The sequence below is a fragment of the Python bivittatus genome, unplaced genomic scaffold (genome assembly GCF_059951505.1).
Source record: "Python bivittatus isolate LINGU-HERP-01145 unplaced genomic scaffold, Pbiv_v1 ctg000180_np1212, whole genome shotgun sequence".
Lineage (NCBI taxonomy): Eukaryota > Metazoa > Chordata > Lepidosauria > Squamata > Pythonidae > Python > Python bivittatus.
Window position 1 is genome coordinate 4,562,846 of NW_028277047.1, and position 13,466 is coordinate 4,576,311.

General features: G+C 48.7%; 1 protein-coding gene and 1 long non-coding RNA gene across 7 annotated transcripts in view; both read left to right on the forward strand.

The window, feature by feature from the left end:
* The window catches only part of MACROD1 (mono-ADP ribosylhydrolase 1), a 195,760-nt gene that overhangs the window by 61,859 nt on the left and 120,435 nt on the right, over positions 1-13,466 (forward strand). The gene's annotated exons all lie outside the window — the stretch shown is intronic.
* The window catches only part of LOC112542304 (uncharacterized), a 53,745-nt gene that overhangs the window by 39,427 nt on the left and 852 nt on the right, over positions 1-13,466 (forward strand). For both annotated transcript variants that reach the window (XR_003086109.2, XR_015795550.1), the window contains exon 2: positions 12,967-13,096. This is a non-coding gene — a long non-coding RNA (uncharacterized LOC112542304). The remainder of the gene's footprint in view (positions 1-12,966; positions 13,097-13,466) is intronic.

The following is a 13,466-nucleotide window of genomic DNA, read 5'->3' on the forward strand; positions in this document are numbered from 1 at the left end:
GGGATGACTCATGAGCGGAAGAAGTGAGATGAGGCCATTCCCAGTGTGCTGAGAACAGCTCGGTTCTGGGGAGGATGTCAGCCTGCCAAGAATCAGTTGAGCCAGAGGGCCGAAGATCAGGGCCCAGACTGACCTGAAGGAACTATTGTCCCATGGCTAGAAAGGCCCTTGTCCATCCCCATTGGCTGGCTGAGTCAGTTCTTTCTCATCCCAGGCCCAGATCAGACCTTGGACAGCTCCAAAGGCCAACGGATGAGCAGGTTCCCTCCAGCTGCAAAGGGAGATGGTTGGAATGTTCTCCCGAGGAAAAAAAAGCACACGTGTATTCAAGACTCTGCATGCTCCAACACAGATGCTCTTCCAAACAGCTTTACGCGCCTGTGCACGCTCTAGGGCAGTGTTTCTCAACCTTGGCAGCTTGACGACGCGTGGACTTCACCTCCCAGAATTCCCCACCAATGTTGCTCTGGGGCGGTGTTTGTCGACCTCAGCAACTTGGAAGAGGCCTGGGCTTCAACTCCCAGAATTCCCCAGCCAGTTGAAGTCCAGGCCTCTTCCAAGTTGCTGAGGTCGACAAGCCCTGCTCTAAGGCACCCAAATAATTGTTTGCAGTTTGCAATCGTCCTTTGCGGGGGGGTGCGCACAGCCGTTTGCACATGCCCAAAGACCGCTCAGGGTTGGTGCTGACTGAAGCAGCCGATATAAGCCCGGGAAATAAACAAACAAACAAACAAACAAACAAACCCATTTCTCAGAGGATGCAGAAATCCTGCGCGATTCTGCACCGTTTTCCTGGCCGACAGTGGGTCGCAGACCTATGAAGCAGATTCCTGGCACGTGGTTTGCACGTGCGTAGGCTGCTTCCGGTTCTTCCCAACTTTGCGCCTTTTCTCCTGCAGCCTTAGGCATAAAGGCTATTTATGTCTTAAGGCTCTAGCAATCTGCCTGCTGCTCCCTCTGTCTGTCTGCGATGATTCCTAAACCTGTTTCTTTCTTTTTTTTTAACCCTAACCCTAACCCTAACCTGTTTCTGAATTAATTCAGTTTGGTACAGCGTGATCCTCACCATCTTTGCTGCTCCCATCCCAGCCTTTAGCAAGGCGTTTCAGAATAAGCAATTAGTCTACTGATGTGTGAAGCAGGGTGCATGGTTAATTTCAAGCGCAGAATACCCCCCGTGTTAGCTTGCAGCCACGGCCGGCCGTGCTCACAAGTGCGCTGGGTTGGGCCATGGGGAGTTAGCCCTAGTTGCTTTGGAATCCAGAAAGCTGTCAGGTTTTTCAGCCTAGCAATTAAACTTTTCCTCTCACTCCTCCGGAGAGGGAGGGAGGTAATAAATCCACTTTGTGCCATTGCAGCGAAGAGCTTGGGATAATTGCACTCATGAAATAAAGCAAGCCGCTGCATATTTGGATATCCTCATCTTTACACCCCTTCTCCTTAAGGACTAGAAACTTGCTGCCTCTCTCAAAAGCAAATCAAAAGCAGATGCTTCTCAAGACAATTCAACTGCAGCCATGATCGGTTTTGGTACCTTTGGGCTGTGTAACCCCTCTGCCCAGGTTGATGTTTCTTGCACAACGTCTAGTTTTCTTCTGCCATGCAGAGGGCTAGAAAAGTACTTTTTCAAATGGATTTCTCAAAATGCCTTGCAAGAGAACCAATACTGTAGTCCTACAGACGCAATGTATGCAGGCAGGTATAACACTTGAGGTGGGTCTCAGTTTCAAAGCCGCTGTGTAAAACTCCAGATTTTTTTTGTTTTCTCTCTCTGGGTTAGATTGAGGGTCTCCAGTATAAGGCCTCAGAGGCTGGAGCTGGCCCAGAATTTTCCAGCCAAGGATTTCCAACCCCTCCAGAGAATATTCCGTGAAAGCCCTCCAACACAAACGCGCCCACACTCTTTGGTCTGCAAGAGTGCCTTTAGAAAGCAACAGTGCTGTTTCCGGAGGTGATCAAAGACTTGCACACCACCCCTCTTTGGCCACCATGCCACCAGGAGTAGAGTTGATAACACAGTGTAATTAAAGTAGCGTTTCTCCAAGAAGTTCCTGAGAAATAATTTGGGTTTGTTTTCCACCCCTTGCAAAGCCTCCACTGTTGGATAGTTTCGCCACACCTCTCCCCATCTGAGAATCTTTGCAACTCTACGTGCAGGTACCCAGGTTGAAAGATCTGGGGAAGGAGCTGAGGCTTGGCCCCACCATACACCATGCAAAGAGAACGCTATCTGCAGGACCAGGAAGGAGATGTGTTTAAGAAGGAGAAAAACACCCCCGGCTGTCTGCAATTCCATGCTGCTATATAGTGTCCTGTACAGATATATGTAATGCCTGAACCAGACTTATGGCAGAATCAGCAAGATGGCGGAGAAAGAAGGATTTCGTCAGGGTGACCTTCTCAGCTCGGGCTCCTGACGCTGTATCTGCCTGGACCGCGATCGTAGAGAGAATGGGGCATTTCTGAACCCCTGGACGGGCCTGGAAGGCCCTTCCAGCATCCCGTGGGTCTGTTTCTCCCCCCAGAGAAGAGAAGCAAAGATGGTAGAGGCTAAATCGTACCAAGAGTGGTTGAAGAACCTTGGTAGGTTCAACCTAAAGAAGGGAGGCTAAGGGGAGACACAGTAGTAGTCTTCCAATGCTCCAATATTTGAAGGGATGGCAGAGGGCGTGGATTTATTCTACGTTGCGCCTGAGGGTAAGAAGAAAACCAGTGGGTGGAAGCTTTACAGAGGGAGAACCAAACTTGCAATAAGGAGGAATTTCCTGATTGTGAGCCCTATTAATCAGTGGAACAGCTTACCGCCTTGTCAGCCCTTCGAGGTAGTTCAGACAGGAAACCAAACCCATGAGTACTAATACTGCCTTTATTGTGAGGTTACAGTGAAAGAATCACGCAAGTCTTGCAAGCCTTTCTCGCCTCCCTGGCCTTTACTTTCCAAAGAACTAAGGAGGGTCCCTTCTGAGACGCTTTCTCCACCCCATTCCTTCTGGGGCTGAGATATCTCTTGCCTGATTGTTGTCTAGGCTCCAGCAACTACTTTTCATGGTTCAAATAGCATTATCTTGCCCTAATTATGTTATCTAGGCTGGTAAAGGAATCCACCCAGCTCAGAGGATATGAAGAACCCAACAGCAGCATCTAAGTCAGTCAACCAAGCGCCTTCCAGGTGGGTTGGACTACAATGCCTGACATTTTCAGCGATTTGTGTTTAAGGAAGGCATCGGGTTTAAGGGAGCGGAGTGGATGAAAAAACATGTATAGTTATGCCCGAATCTGCCCCTCTTCCCTGTTAAAGCCCAAAGTCTTTTAGTTAGGGACAGAAATTATACATGTGAGCCCTTGAGTAAAATAAGATCGAGATGCTTAAGTTAAATAAAACATGGGATTTTATCGCCTCGCACGTTACCCGGCGAGCTTCCAGAAACTGCAGTTGGCGCGGGGAGCAGAGAGGGCGTTGCTGTCAAAATGCAAATGCTGCATCAGATCTTAACGGCCGGAATAATTTATTTTAATGCCTCTGTGGGTATTGTTTCGGCTGCCACTCTCCCTTTTCCCATTAAAAGCCAGCCTTGTGCTATCACATACTAATCATGCCCTGGCAGCTGGGGGGAGGGCCCCCATCACGCCAGGGCACGGCTGGACAGCCGCTTTTGGCAGGTGACGGATCTTCAAAAAGCCGCCGGGGAAGGGAAAAGATCCTCATATAGGAATGTTAATGAAGTAGCAGGTGTGGGGTGAATCTCGGTGGGGGGAGAAACAGGCCCGGGGAATGCTGGAAACAGGTCCTCCGGGCCCCCCCAGGGCTCAGATGTGCCGTATCTTCTGTTTGATCACGGCCGAGCCAGATGTGGCATCAGAAGGAGAGGGAGCCTAGAAGGTCACCCCAACTAAAATGCACCACTCCACGGCTTCGGCCGTAAGTCTGGCTTGGAGAGAAAGGCAGTAGAAGCTCTTAAAATCGGTTGTGCCGGGGCTTTTCATCCCCCCCCCGAAGTCCACTTCGGTTGGTGAATGATTGAACAGCTTCCCTTCATGCAGATGTTTGGCTGGAGCGTTGCTCCTGATCTCGGATGACTGTATATGTTTGTCCAACTCGCACATTTTGTGAGCTGTTTGTTCTGCGATAATGCGTTTTTGGACACGATGGTAATAATTCCCTCTTCCGTTTTTGCATACATTTTCCCATAGTTCTTTTTTTTAAAAAAAAAAAAACTCCTCCTTTTTATGCAGCATCACCCCCAATATATGGAAATGCACGGATTGTATTCAGTTCATGTATAGATTTGGGAAGAGCGAATCACGTTTATTTGCATGTCAGCCTGAACCCAACAGATTTCTGCTTTATCCATGTTTGGGGGGACGTTTTTGCCAGGTCTTTTTGTTTGAGGATTCATTGTTTTGGGATGCCAGGTGAACAACAGCACAAACAAACCTCGGAGGCAACGTGGCCGGTCATGCAAATCCAGAGGCCTTTGCGTTTGTGAACTGACGAGAGTTGCGAGACGAGATTTAATCTTCCGTTCCCAGGCTTCATCTCCAGCGTTTGAAAGCACAAGTCTTTTCTTGGAATGCAGAGTCAGTTTATTCGGGGTTATCTGACGCAATGGACAGGGAGGAAGCCAATGGGGGTGGAGCCAAACTAAAGTGGGCGGGGCAAAGCTAAAAACAGCTGGCCCCATCTATTACCTTTCTTTTGGACTGTCCATTTTTGCTCTTTCTGTCCTTGTTTCTTTTCTCTTCGTCATTCCTTCCATATTCCTGACACTTTTCTTCCTCTTCCTCTTCCTCTTCCTCTTCCTCTTCCTCCCAGGGAGCAAATTGTGAAAGATCCACAAACCTCTTGTTAATGGTTTAAACTCATTGCTTGTAGACCTTTTTGAAATTAGACTAAAGGTCCATATGTTGACAGTACCCCAAGCTGACCACGCTGATCCTAGGGGAACATTAAGACTTGGAGCACGGATCTGATCCAGATCGACCTCCCCCAATGTGGGGGTGCTTTTCAGATTCATTGGGTGGCCAATTCCTTTGGCAGGACTGGCTGAGAATCCTATAACTGGCCGACTAACACATCCCGAGGGCACCACGTTCGGGAAAGCCAGAGGAGGCGGTGCGCTGTGTGGTCCCACTCGTTGGGTGTGGGTCTCATTTCAAAAAACTTCCAGTTCTAGTGGCTGTTTGATGCAGCATAACACGAAGGCGGAGTTTTAAAATAGAAGAAGACATTCTACCAGTGTAGAATGAAGACAGATTATTTTTTTTTGAAGTGTAATCACTCTTAGGGAGAGCAAACAAAGCTTTCCATAATTAGATTTAAAAAAAAAAAAAAGCTGGACTAGAACCTTTCTTCTCGACATGCTAATTTTTTGCTAGCAGGAATGCGGCTTTGTGGGTCTGCGAACATACTTAAACTGTGGGGGGGCCACCCAAAACACCCGTGCCGTCTAATAGATTCACCTCCCTCCCGTTTTGCCACCCGAAGAACCCCACCTTCTGGTTTTCTGACAGATGTGGACTTCAGCCAGCGTTAGAAAAGAACAACTCCCCCTAGCCCAGCAGTATGTCTTCTGAAGATCAGCTTGCACTGGTGTGCTCTGGGCCATGGGTCTGTGAAGTAGGCCATAAAATGTGTGTGCATAGTGGGGGTCGGTGAGGGTTGATAGGGTCCTCCATCCCTTATTGGCTGTTCTTTCTCCGCATTGAGAATGAACCCGTGTGGCTACGATGGGCGATTTATTCATGTATTTGTATTTCAAATTTGGACACTGCCCGTCTCACGAGGAAGTGACTCTGGGTGGTTGACAGTGACTCATCCATACCCCACCAGGCCACCATCTCCCGTTGGCTGCCTGAAGACTGCTGTGAGCATTTAGGCCTGCCCCGGTGCCACCTGCCTGCGTCCCCCATCCCACCCCTGTGGCTCCCTTTCCTCAATTTGCCTTCTGTTGATGCTAGATGTAGTTCCTGGGGACCCCCACCTGCTCTTCTCCTTCCTAGGGCTGCGAAATAGATGGTCCTCTTAGTCCCCAGACCAAACCTCAGGATTCTGCTCTTTCTCCCTCTACATCTTAATCCCAGTCCAGACACTGCTCTGCACCTTCTGTAACATCCTGTGACCGGGTTTGTTGGTTGTACTATTTTGTATCGTGAGGCAGGGTGTGAACCAGTTACTTAAAACAACACTAGCCAGACTTTCTTCCCGTGGGAAAGAGGAGCGCATGGTGGGGGTTTAGCCAGAGGAGAAGGAAATGGTGAAACCAAATGTCACCCCATTCAGAGTTTCCAGCATTTAAGATGCTGCACCCATTCAGCATTTGAACCAAGTGCCCAGGGTTTCGATACCCTCTCCAATATGGCTTTTAAAATTGAAGGGATGTATTGGACAGTCGTGGGGCTAAAATCAAGGTTTTCCACTCCTGCTTTTCTCATGCCTGCATGAGACAATGGTCAGGTTGACCTGTCTGAGGAGGAGGAGGGGAAGAGAACAGATCAGGATGGGATCAAGGGGATTGGTGGAACGGCACTGGAAAAGCGGTGGGTTGTCTCTGGGATCAGATCCAGATGGGGAGGATGTTATCCGTGGAGAAATCAGGACTCGAGCCTGATTCAGTGGCACCTAACTATTGTGAAGATAGTAACAAAAACTCTCAATTGAACCAAACCTTTAGTTTGTTTTCCTTCCAAACTCCATCACCCCACGAAACCCGCTAAAATGTTTAATCCCACCTCCTCCAGTGACTTTCTTGCATCACGTCCTGCCCTCGGGGTCCTTGGAGACCCTAAAAATAAGGGGGAGAAAAAAATGAAGCACAGACCCTAGTTGCAATCAGGTTGTCCATCCCTGGTTATGCTGTTGGACATGAAGTTCAGCGTGGGACTTTGGGCTAATTGCGTTCTTAGACTACCTCGCAGGGTTACTGTGAGACAAAGCAGCCCACCCTGCCCTGAGCATCGCATAAATTGGGAACCGGTTGGGAGGAATGGCTATAATGAAGAAAGCGTGCTTGAGAGAAGAGGCTAACCGGGATTATACAGGGCTATCCATAGGAATTCACTCTTCAGCAGAAATAGTCTGAGGCAGTGGGAGCCATTAATGAAGGAGATGAAAATGGGATTCCTCCTTTGGAAGAGGCCATGAATCGGGGTTGCTCTACAACAAGGGGTTAGACCAGGTCCCTTTCACAAGGCCAGCTGAGGGGAGGAGAGGTGGAGGGGGTCATCTTTTCCTGTAGATCAGTATTTCTCAACCTTGGCCACTTGAAGGTGGGTGGACTTCAACTCCCAGAATTCCCCAGCCAGCATGGCTGGCTGAGGAATTCTGGGAATTGAAGTCCACCCTTCAAGTGGCCAAGGTTGAGAAACACTGGTGTAGACATTCAGAAGTTGACTTCATTTTCCAGACTTGACTTGTCCTTGCGGTCTCAGGAACTGAACTCGACTAATTGTCCATCCTCCGTGCCTTGCCTTGCCTTCCCGCTGCACTGTTATGACTTGCTGCTCCGTTGCGTCTCGACCGCGCGTTTCCCGGCCAGCCCTGGCACGCCACTTGTGCGAGGGGTGAGTCACCGAGGCCGCAGCTCCAGGCAACTTTCCCTTGGAAAGGAAGCCCGTGTGATGATGGGTTGGTCCCAGGGCAAGTCGGTTCCCACCACGGCTTTGCCCTGCTCCTGTGCCAGATCCATTCCTGGCTTCAGGGGCCTTGCAGGACTGGGGGGGGGGGGGAGGTAGCCAAAGCTGGCTAGTGAGGACACATCCTGGCATCCAACGCAGGAGGTCGAGAGCTTGGAGGACGGGGTTTTATAGGGGTAGGTGCACAGGGATTGGCCACTGAAGGTCAGCTGACGGAAGGTTCGTGCTGGCTGGCAGGGCAGGGCTGGGCAGTGCCCTCCAAGGCCCGCCACGGAGTCTCTGCCCAGCTTGTTAGAGCAGGCAGCTGCATGGCACTCAAGGCCTTGCCCAGGAAGCTCCAGTCCAACCATGCCAACTTCTCAGGGGCCAGGCCCTGCGTTCCTGCCAAGTCACAGACTGATGTGCCCCGACCTGAACTCCTGGCAGGAAGGGCAGGTGTAGAACCACCACGCCACAGGGGTCGAAGCCACGGAGGGGGAGGCGCACCTTTCTATTTCAGGAAATGCCTTGGTTTCTACCAGGCGTGGCAGAGTTCGGCTCCCAGAACTCCCAGTGCCGGGGAAAGCTGTCGAAGAGCAAGGAGGGTTTCTAGTGGGGGGCTCCTGTGCTTGAATGCCCCCCACGCCCCCCATCTGCCTGAGACCCAGCTACCTCTGTGGTGGATGGAAATTCAAGTTCTCTTTTTATCAAGGGGACGTGCCAGCCCGGGTAGGGCATGCCAGCTCGTATTCATACCTGAGCTGCACAGGGAGCCCGCGAAGCACACATTCCCAGTGCGCAATGGAGATGAAAGGCGCCAGGTTTTAATTACCTGAGCTGGAGAGCGTCCAGCGCATGAGGAGTTAGCAGCTGGTTCTGTGAATGATCATAGCCCAAGTTGGTCTCTTCTCCATGTCCCACCTTCCCAGCTGGACATCAAATGCCCATCCTCTTCCTTTGGCCCTCTGCTCTGCAAAGGGGAATGGGCAACTGGGCCCCTTGGCGCCATCCCACCCTTGGTCCCCCGAGTCTCAAGGCTACTTCCAGCGCGTCTGCTGGCACAGCTGGTTGTGCGAAGGGGAGTTTAAGGAGATTTATGAGACAAGTTAAAATGTAATTTGGGTGACGGGATTCACGTGGTGGCAGCCACGCTCCTCAACAAGATTAATTGCTCTCTTCCTCTGAGCAGTTTATATTGCCCTCCCCCAATGCTCTCCCCTGCAACCGCTTGACATTGGCAAAGGGTGGGGGGGCGGTTCAAACTGGGGGTAAGAGAAGAGGAAACTCCCCAGCAAGAAGGCCTTGGGGTTGTTCGGGGGGAGCACTAAGAAGCAGCACTCCTCCAAAGATCAAAACACCATCCCGTTGCAGCCCTTGCTCCTTCTCTAGGCATCCGAGGTGGGCAGACAAATCGGTACAAGATTCTAGTCCTCAGTGCTCATTTTATTTCCACATTTAGCGCAATTGCTGGGTAGCGCCAGACTGCTGTTTCCACCAGCCATTTTTAATCGCTCTGGATAAACTGGCAAGCAATTCTTTGCAAGCCTGAGATATTCCCCAGAAGGACTTGTTCACGGAGGCTCTAATTCATTCCTATCACTTATCAGCGTGAAATCACGTAACCGTCTGAGCAGGTTTTACAAAGGTTTTAGGCCAATTTATGGGGGAAGATGATAAAAGTCTTGCTTTTAACTCCTGCAAGATGCCGTATGGCAAAAGATTATGGTGCATGCCTTCTCATTTGGGGATCCAGCAGCCAGGCCTGATCCTGTGCAGATGTTCCATGCCATCCTGGGGGGACTCCATAGCGTTCCATAACAATGACAATAGTCACATTAATTCTGTGGTTCTTTTTGTTTAGTTCCGTCGTCGACCAGCTTAAAACGAATAACAGTCACTCCAAAATAGCAGTAAATTTTTTTTTTTAATTGCATTGATAGAACAAAGTAAAAATAAAAGGATTAACATAAAACTACAAAGTACAGGGATTAAAACCTGGGAGAGATGTATAAAATTACAATCGATAGCCTGTAGGCTATAGATAATTAAGATAGATAACTATAGATCAGCGTTTCTCAACCTTGGCAACTTTAAGATGGCTGGCTGGGGAATGCTGGGAATTGAAGTCCACGCATCTTAAAGATGCCAAGGTTGAGAAACGCTGCTGTAGATAAAGACGTAAGAAGTACTAGAAGTACTTTGTAAAACACTAGGAGAATGTAAAGTTATGTTAATTTATATTGAGTCTAATATTGTTGAAGCTCTGCTCAAGGGTTTGTTGAGTTTATGACAGTTATGATCCAATCAACTATAACAAAGAAAAAGCAAAATAAAGCATAGAATGGCATCCCTATATTTAAAGACCAGGGGGGGGAGGTATTTGTGTTACAATATTTGTCATTTGCCCCAATCATAATGAACTCTGGGGGAGTACTAAAAAAAAACAAAAAAAACCCCAAGCACATAAGATAAAACCAGTTTCTGGTCTTACAGAAAGAGTGGAAACCGTTAAAGTCATACCACTGAGAACCATTCATAAACCTCATCGGCGCTCGCAACACGGAGCTGATCCGGTCTAAAGGCACACCGGGGCCAAACTGGCTTGGCTCGTTTGCTAAATCCCTGCAAGGATGGGGGTCATCTGTACCTCCAGGGAGAAGGCATGCCGTCCATAAGAACAGGAGCCTAGCTCGTGCCGAGTCGCCCCTGATTTCTTTCGTCCTCCTTGGTGGTCTCAATCCCACCCCCACCTCCAACACACACACCCCCCCCTGCAATTTTTGCACACCTGGGAGTTTCTACACCAGCCCCAAGGCCTACACCCTTCTCTAAAGCCTGGAGAAGGAGATCTGGAGGCTGCGGGTGAATCTTGGTCCAATTGCATCCAGTACGTTTCTCAGGATGTTCTGTTCAGCAGAAATCACCGCCTTCCCGTCCCCTGCCAATTATTTTTATTCTCTTTATGAGCTTGCAAGCGCGGTCTACATTTTATCCCTAATCTCTTTTTACCTCTCTTTACTGCAGCATGGTTGCTATTCCCTCCCCCTCACCTCATTTTGGGGGGGGGGAAATCCCCACACAGGATTACATAAGACCGAAATAATAAGACCGGGATGAAGCAAACAAATAACACAACACCTGCAATAAACACAATCCTCAGCGCAAGAATAATGCCAAATGCTTCTAGGGTTTAAACCTGCCTCCTACGTCAGGACTACAAGTCCCATCAGCCTGAACAAATCCGGGGCCAGAGACTCTATGCCAGTCTTTTCCAGCTTGGCAACTTTAAGATGCTTGGACTTCAGCTCCACGAATTCCCCAGCCAGCACACTCCATGCGCCTGTCCAATGCGTTGGGGTCGGGGAAATCTTAGCGGATATTGAAAAAGTGTCAAAAGAGAAGAATGGCTTCACTTGATTCTGGAAAAATAGCAAGGTAGGCACCAGGCGAGTTTCATTGGGGTGAGCGCTGACTACCCTAGCAGAGTTTGGCGCTTTCTCCCTACTTTCAGCCCTGATGTTTCACCCCCAAACTGAAGAAGTCAGAAGTCTCTGCTCTCATGAGGAATTGGGACACCCCATAACACTGTTACCCTTCCTCACCTCTTTCTAGCTAAGCCCCCTCCTAAATTCTCTGCCCAAGCAATTGTGAATCATTATATGGATTCTCAGGGTCCTTCCTGAGCTATCGATCTTACTTACATTGCCAGTTTACATTGCTGACTGCTGGATTGTTCCAGCTTGGAATGTCCTCCTGTTAATCTTTCAGCTTCCCTGCTTCCCTGTTAATTTCCCACCACTTTGGGAGGTGGAAATATTTCACGCTGGAGGGCAGTGAACGGTCCAACCAGAGGATCAAAGGGCATTTGTAGATTCCCAGGAATCATTTTGGCCTCACTTCCGCCCTGGGTGATAACAGGTACCCAGCCTGTGGGGTCAGGCTGGAGCCTGGGTGCAAACTTCCCAGGATCCTCAAAAACCTGGCATCTGGGACATTACCCACCACGGAGGAATGGATGGTGAAGATGATGGAACTTGCTGAGATGGCCAAAGTGACAGCTTTGATCAGAGAAAAGACATTCTCTAAGTTTAATGTTGACTGGAAACCACTTATCGACTTTTGGCATGAAACAGAAAAAACATGAAATTATGAGATATAGTTTTGATGATTAGAAAAAAAATAGATTACCGAAAAAATGTAAGTCATGCTAATAAAAAAATAATAAGTCATGGAGTAAGAGGTTAATTTACATCTATACCTATAACTGCGGTAAAAAACTGTTTTTATCCCGCCTTCATAGCTTTGTCTTGTTCTCTCTTTTTTTCTCTCTTTTCTTTATTCCAAATATTAGTTATTAGTTTTTACCTTTCTTTTTTTTAAATTTTAATAAAGAGATACACACACACGCACACACACACACACATCCATAGACCCCTGGCATTCAGCACTCAGAAGTGCCACCCATCCTTGGCACTAACGGGGCAGAGTAATGAAAGCAAAGATAATTTTCTTAGGTTATGCGGCAAATGCAGGATGGCTAACGTCCCCTTCCCCGATTTAATGCCTTCCAGTTGTGTTGGGACTACAATTCCCACAGTTCCTTGCAACAGCTGTGTCGGACGAGAGTTGGAAGTCCAAACCATCTGGAGGACATCAAGACGCCTTCTCACGCACCGTGGGCAGAGCGTGACCCTGCTCAGGAGAAATGCTGAGGATTAAACTCAGGAGCGCCCATTGGGGGATGCTCAGCATTTTAAGCTCTGCCCGTTTTCAACGCGTGCTGTTAATCTCAGAATTGAACACTTTTCCAAAGAGTATCAGGTTGAATCGTTTCTCAGCACCGTCTTTTCCATTTTAAGGGCGCAGATTGTTTGATTTGTTGATGTGGCTCTGCTTGGTTTGGTTATGATTTGCTTTATGTGTTTCTGGTTCCCCCAATTGCCATCTATCCCTGTATTGTCGTAACTTGGATTCTTTATCCGTGGCTCTGATTGATTTATATTTACAGTGCACTTTTGGACTGCTGCAGAAGTTTCTGTTCTTTGTAAATTGCCAAGGGTCTGCATTGGCTCAGTGGTTTACAAATAGGATTAATAATAATGTTGAAGGTGGGGATGAGGATAGCGATAGATAAATATTCCCTGAGCTAGGCTAGGGTGTGGCCAGGATCAGAAGACATCTTCCTCTCTTGGCCCAACCTACCTCACAGGGTTGTTGTGCAGAGGAACGGAAGGCGGGAACACCCCACGTGCTGCCTTGAGTGTCCAAATGAAAGACAGGACATAAATAAATAAGATGAATGGTGCAAGGAGGTGAACTATTCTTCTTCTTTAACGCTGCTATCCACGTTCTTAGGGAAGAAGCTGCAAATTGGATGCTTTCTTCCAATGTAAACGGCAGCATCGGAAGGAGATTTTTAACTGGACGAGGGAATCAGCAAAGGACAAGGATCACCGCTTTCCCTGCCCCTCTACAAGATCTTCAGGTAACCCCCTCCTTCCAATCCCGGCGGTTGGAACTGCTGCTGAAAGATCCCCAGAATTTCAAGGGAGGTCTGAATTCCAGCACGAGGCCAAAGCCGTGGGGCAGAGGAAGGGCACAGCAATGAAGCCCATCAGAAGGAAAATGTTTTTCCTACCCCCCCCAGCCATTTACCTGGCGTGACCTTCCCCAACTCGTCCCCCCTCTCTCCGTCCCAAGGAGCTCCGCTGCTTTTGAAATATTGCTGCTGACTTTGGGGAAGGGAAAAAGGATGTCAGGAATCCAAGGCGGGACTGTATTCAGTGACATACTTATTTATTTATCCGTGTTTTTGTTTGTGCCCAGCGCTGGTTCTCCTCCCAGGCCTTTGGCGA